The following is a 7,085-nucleotide window of genomic DNA, read 5'->3' as shown; positions in this document are numbered from 1 at the left end:
AGTTTTCAAATGAAGTACCAATGTCAATAAATATATGAAAAAATGTTCCCTATGCATTCCATCAGGAATATGCATTGAGATTCCGTCCCAGCCCTGTCAGAATAGCTATCATTAAGAAAACAAACAACAGCACTCACAAGAATATGGAAAGAAAGAGAGATTTATACATCATTTGTCAGAATGTAAATTAGTGGAGCCACTACAAGAATCACTATGGACATTGCTCAAATGCTGAAAATAGGATTCTATTCTATTCATCTCTCCCCATCCTTGTTATCTAAATTAACATATACAGAAATATATGAACATTAGGGTTTTAATTATCACACTATCCATAATAGTCAAAAGAATCAGCCTGGCTATTTCCCAGTAAGTGAATAAAGGAAATATGATACATACAAGCTGGAATTTCATTTAGTCATAAAGAAAGAAAATATATCATTTTTAGGAAAATATACACAAACAGTGTAAGTTACTTTTCTGTAACCAAACACCTGAAATAACACACTTACTGCATAAAAGGTTTTATTTTGCTATCAGTTGTAGGTAGATTCTGGTCCACCATGACAGGGAAGACATGGGGCAGGTTTTCAGTGCCCCATCATGCCCAGGAAGCAGAAGGAAATGAATGCCTATGCTCAGCTGAATATCTTCTTATATTACTTCAGGACCCAAGCCTAAAGAATCCTGGATCTTTACTATTGGGTGGGTCTTCCTTTCCCAGTTAACTGAACCAAAATAATGCCTCTCTGATGTGCAGGAGGTTTGTCTCCTAGGTGACTCCTGTTGAGTTGACTGTCACCACTATCAAAGACATAGAAAGAGAAGGGAAACAGTTTGGATAAAACAGCAGCAAAAGGGAGATAGGAACAATGGAAATAATGGGTGATTTGATATGAGCAAAGTACATGCTATGCATCCATGAAAATATTAATGAAATCTATTATTTCAGACACAAATATGAAGCAATTTTAAGATTATAAATAAAATAGAGTTAAAAAGAAACAGAAGATGTTTTTACTTAGTTGACATGAAACCTGGAAAGGATAACCTAAGAACTAAAAAATGAATATTTTATTATTAACAAACAAATGTTTCAGGAAACAAAAATGAAACTGCAGACTCACCATCAATCATAGCACAAATAAATAAACAAAGATAAAATGCCAATCAGCAGTCACTGAATTATTGAGCTCAGAGCCTGTCTGCTACAGTTTTATAAGTCAAAAATCAAAATTACATGAACTCATAAAAACTCGATATTTACAAACATCATAGTCAAATTAAGGAAATTGTCCAAAACAGCAAAGTCAGTTGAACACATCATAACAACAATTTGAAGAGGAATGTCCAATCAAAAAATAATGAACCATGCTCACCAGGATCGCATATAAACAGAATGATATTAGCCAGATGGGAAAACTAACTCAAGCCTAGGAGTTGAATCTTGGCACAATGAGTAGATAGCATACAGAAAATCAAGAGGTTCTACAACAATTGTTCAAGTCATACACACATATACACAGACACCACCATCATCATCACCATAATAGTAATAATATCAACAACAATGGCAATAAACCCAACACCCTTTACAAAAGGAAGGAGGCTTCAGGGATAATTTATTCAGTAGAGTGCTTGGTACAGAAGCATAATGATCTGAATTCAATTCCCAGAAGCCACATAAGAAGTCATATGTGGTGAGGGGGGGGTTGTAATCTCAATCCTGGGGAGGTGGGGAGAGATGGAACCTTGTGTTGGATGGCCAGCCTAATTGGAGAGCCTGAAGCACAAGTGAGAGAGCCTATCTCCCAAAACAAAGTAGACAGCAGGTACTACATCCCTTTTCTTCTACCCTCACATACACAGCTATACACACATAACACCTATACATACACAGAAACACACCTAATAACATGCCAAAAACTATAAATCATAAAAGGCCATAGATTTTAAGAAATGAAGGTGACAAAATGATATGAGTATAAAATAAATAGCAGGAATGTTGAAGTAGGAAAGAACAAGGATTATTAATCAACCCACAGCCTGTTTCTCTAGAATATGATAGGCAAAGCACCCATATCACAAGGTTGCCATGACTCAATATGGATTTGAATACGGGACAAACAATGACATCATCTCTTTGCCCCAATCTACAACAGACATAGTTGGTTTGTGTCAATAAACTCTGTGAGAACTGAATCCAAGCCCTCCCCACACCATATACACACAACATCAGTGGTTCCTGAAAATACAGACACCACCTGAATCAATTGCACTAAACAAAGTAGTCTACCACCTGAATAATGCTGAATCTGGGTCGTAGAACCATCTCCCACCTATTGCAGCCCCTCTAGCCTGTCAGCAGGCAAGGTGCCTGCCCCAAGGCCTCTCCACCACCTATTTGACCTTGTAATCTAAAAGTTCTACTCCATCTTCCAACCCCAGCCACCCCCTGAGTCATCACTGACACTGGGAATCACAGACACCACCTACACCAATTGAAGAAAGAGTGATCACGGAATCACAGCACTGCCTGTATAAATTGGGGGAAGAGACGGGTAGATGTCAATGCAATAAAGAACAGTGTGTTACCACCTCAACCTGGTGGTTCTACAACAGTAAGAATGGAACATCCCAAAGCAAAAAGAAGCATAAGAAAATGACCTTAAAAATAACTTTATGTCTGGAAACAGATGGCAGGAACCAGTTCAGGGGCCCGCTTCTACCAGCAGATAAAAAGACACCCTGGGCTCTTCCCAGTGATCGGCTTCATCTGCCTGGGCATGGGCAGTGCTGGGCTCTATCTGCTTCGACTGGCGCTGAGTAGCCTGGATGTCTGCTGGGACAGAAAGAACAACCCAGACCCCTGGAACAGTATGAGTCCCAACGATCAGTACAAGTTCCTCGCTGTTTCCACTGACTACAAGAAGCTGAAGGACTGGCCAGACTTCTAAGACAGGGCCCAAGGGTGCCATGGAAATCACGTACTTTTTCCATTCCCTGTCCCAGACTTTAGCCATGTCCAGCTTCTGCTTACATGGGCTGGATTCCCACGCGGGGGTTGGGGGCGGGCAGGGTGGCTCCACCCCCACCTTCTTTCCTTGCTCCCTGTAGAGGAAGAACCTCTGACACTCAGCTTGAGTCCCACGGTAGGGGTGGGTAGTCAAAGCTGCAGGCAGATGCTGGGGTTGACCCAAAAGCCCAAGCTAGCCCCTCTCCACTCCTACCCACCACTGCTAACTGGGCGTGGCAAGGCTAAGTGTTGAAGTGACAGACTGTGCCAACAGCAAGCAGGGGCCTAAGTGCCAAGCTAGGTGGCAGGCCCCATGTTAGTGCAAGTTTTGAGCAAGGTCTAGGGGGAGTGGCTGCCCAGACTCGACTGGGCTCGTCCTGGCTACCCAGCTTGCCTAGGATGGAGAGCCTCTATCAGACAGCTTGTTCCTTTCCTGCCCAAGCCGGTGCCTCCCATCAATAACACTCCCTCCCACCTTGCACCTGGGCCTTCCTGTGCTTTCTCCCCACCCCTCCATTCCCTTGGTCCTCAGTCCCTGGGAATCAAACAGGAGCAATTTCATTTAACAAATTGATAAATAAATAAATAAATAACTTTATGAAGATGATAGAGGCCCTTAAAGAGGAAATGAAAAAAATCCATAAAGAAATGGAGAAAAAGACAAACAAAAATTAGGAAAAAAAAACAATAAATCTCTGAAAGAAATTCAGGAAAGCTTAAAAAAAGTAATCAAACAGGTGAAGGAAATAGTTCAAGACTTGAAAATTGAAATAGAGGCAATAAAGAAAACATAAAATGAGGAAAATCTGGAAATAGAAAATGTGGGTAAAAGACCAGGAACTACAGATACAAGCATAACCAACAGCATACAAGAGATGGAAGAGAGAATCTTTGGCACTGAAGATACAATAAAGGAAATAGATTCACCAGTTAAAGAAAATGTTAAATTAAACAAATTCTTACCACAAAACATGCAGGAAATTCTGGGCCAAGAACAATGGGGATAGAAGAAAAAGAATTCCAACTGACAGGCACAGAAAATATATTCAACAAAATCATAGAAGTGAACTTTCCTAACCTAAAGAAGGACATGCCTGAGAAGGTACAAGAAACTTACAGAACATCAAATAGAATTGAACAAAAAAAGGTCACCTTGCCTGTCACATAATAATCAAAATACTAAACATACAGAATAAAGAAAGAATATTAAGAGCTGCAAAGGAAAAAGGCCGAGTAACTTATAAAGGTAGAGTTATCAGAATGGAAACTCTAAAGGCCAGAGGTCCTGGACAGAGATGTTCTGCAGACACTAAGAGACCACAGATACCAGCCCAGACTACCATACCCAGCAAAGATTTCAATTACCATAGATTGAGAAAACAACATATTTCATGACAAAATGAGATTTAAACAATATCTATCTACAAATCCAGTCCTACAGAAAGTACTGGAAAAAAAATGCCAACCCAAGGAAGTTAGCTGCACCCACAAAAACACAGGCAATAGATAGCCTTACATCAACAAATCCCAAAGAAGGAAAATACACACACACACACACACACACACACACACACACTACCAACAATAATGACAATACCAAAAATAACAAGAATTAGCAATCACTAGTCATTAATATCTCTTAATAGCAATGGACTCAATTCACTTACAAAAAGACACAAGCTAACAGAACGGATACAAAAGCAAGAGCTGACCTTCATGCTGCATGGCTTATTGAAGCCCATTCCCTGTGTAGGGATACCTTGCTCAACCACAATAAAGGGGGAGGGTCTTGGTCCTGCCTTAACTCCATATAACAGACTTTTTAAACTCCTTATGGGAGGTCCTACCCTTTCTGAGGACTGGGGGGAAAAGAATGATTGGAAGAAGGGGAGGGAGGAGGAGCTATGGAAGGTATGTAAAATGAAAAACAAAACTTTTAAATAAAAAGACAGACATTACCTCAGGGTAAATGCTTAGGAAAAAAATTTCTAATCAAAAAGACCTAAGAAGTTATTAGGTGTAGCTATTCTAATATCTAACAAAATAAACTTCAAACTAAAATCAATCAAAAGAAATGGAGAAGGACATTTCATATTCATCACAGGAAAAATCCATCAAGATTAATTCTCATTTTTTTTAACATTTATGTCCAAAATACAAAGTCACTCACATACGTAAAAGAAACATTAGTGAAGTTTAAATCACACATCAAACCCTTCACATTAATAGTGGGAGACTTTGACACCCCACTCTCACCAATGGACAGATCTGCCAGACCAGAACTTAGCAGAAGAATAAGGGAACTAACAGATGTTATGACAAAAATGGGCATAACAGGTATCTATAGAACATTTCACCCAAAGACAATAGGATATAACTTTTTCTCAACACCTAGTGTAACCTCTCCTAATGGAAAATAGACCACATACTTCATCACAAAGTAAATCTCCACAGATATAAAAAAAAATGGAGTAAACCCTGTATCTTATTGGATCACCATGGCTTAAAGTTAGAATTCAACAACAATACGAATTACAGAAAGCCTACAAACAAATGAAACTAAATAATGCTCAACTGAATCAACCCTGAGTCAAGGAAGAAAAAAGGAAATTAAAGACTTCCTATAATTCAAAGAAAATGAATGTACAACATACCCAAACTTATGGGACACTATGAAGGCAGTACTAAAATAAAAGTTCATAGTGTTAAGTGCCCACATAAAGAATTTGGAGAATTCTCACAGTAGCAACTTAACAGTTTACCTGGAAGCACTAGAACATAGAGAAGCAAACTCACATAGGAGGAATAGAGGCCAGGAAATAACCAAATTGAGGGATGAAATAGATAAAAATATAAACAGAATAAAAAAAATCAATGAAACAAAGAGTTGGTTCTGTGAGAAAATCAACAAGATAGACAAACGACTATCCAAAATAACCAAAAGGCAGAGAGAGACTATCTAAACTAACAAAATCATAAATAAAAAGAGGAATGTTGTAGTAGGAAGCTGCTTGTTGATTCCTGGCTGCTCAGCCCCAAAAAATAGACGGAAACTGTATTATTTAAATCACAGCTTAGCCCATTAGCTCTAGCTTCTTATTCGCTAACTTTTACATCATAATTTAACCCATCTCCATTAATCTGTGCATTACCATGAGGTCATGGCCTACCAGCAAAGTTTCAGCATGTCTGTCTCCGGCAGCAGCTCCATGGCTTCTCCCTGACTTTGCCTTCTTTCTCCCAGCATTCAATCTAGTCTTTCCTGCCTAGCTAAGTTCTGCCCTGCTATAGGTCCAAAGCAGTTTCTTTATTCATAAATGGTAATCACAACATACAGAGGGGAATCCCATATCACCTCCTCTTTTCTGTTTGAATAAAAAATATTTTAAATTTAACATTGTAAAATTTAATACAACAAAGCAGGTATCATTCAAGAACTACAATTACAACATTTATATCTACTTTATATTTTATAATAACTAAGGAAAACTATAACTATAGCTATCTATTCTTCAACTCCATCAAACACTCCAGAATGATATAATATTACTCAAGTAAACATGAAGTGCATTGTAAAAGAAATACCAAAACTCAAGAAATGACAGAGACATCTCATGCCCAGAGAGTCACTCAAAGTTCTTCTGTGTTATTGGGGCATCCATCTTCAGCCTACAGGCACATAATATCTACCAGACTTTTCCATGAAACAGGAAATTTGAAGATCAATTTTGCCTTGCAATGGCAAAGTCCACCAGTAGCTTTCTTCTGTGTCCTGCAGAATGTCTGGCAGACTTTTTCATAAAGCAAGAAGCCCAAAGGGTCATTTCTCTGCAGGTCCTGCAGGTCCAGTTCATCAAGCAGTCCAGGCAAGTGCAGTTTCTTCACCCAGATGACTAATTAACTCCGTAAGGAGCCTCTTCAATGCCCATAATCCTCTTGAAATAGATTGGTGCTGCCAGAAGCAGGTGTGTCTCATTGTCAAGTAAGTTCTTTGTTATTAAAACATTTTAAATGCAATATTCTGAAGGTCACTGAAAGATTTGAAGAATACCTAACTAAAGTATATCTC

The 7,085-nt window shown here is 38.8% G+C and overlaps 1 pseudogene; it reads left to right on the top strand.

Moving 5' to 3' along the window:
- The first annotated feature begins 2,696 nt into the window (after positions 1–2,696).
- Positions 2,697–2,957, top strand: LOC142844875 (NADH dehydrogenase [ubiquinone] 1 alpha subcomplex subunit 4-like 2 pseudogene; annotated as a pseudogene).
- Positions 2,958–7,085: the final 4,128 nt, after the last annotated feature.

This window comes from Microtus pennsylvanicus, chromosome 2 (genome assembly GCF_037038515.1).
Source record: "Microtus pennsylvanicus isolate mMicPen1 chromosome 2, mMicPen1.hap1, whole genome shotgun sequence".
NCBI lineage: Eukaryota > Metazoa > Chordata > Mammalia > Rodentia > Cricetidae > Microtus > Microtus pennsylvanicus.
This window is presented reverse-complemented; position numbering and strand designations above follow the sequence as displayed.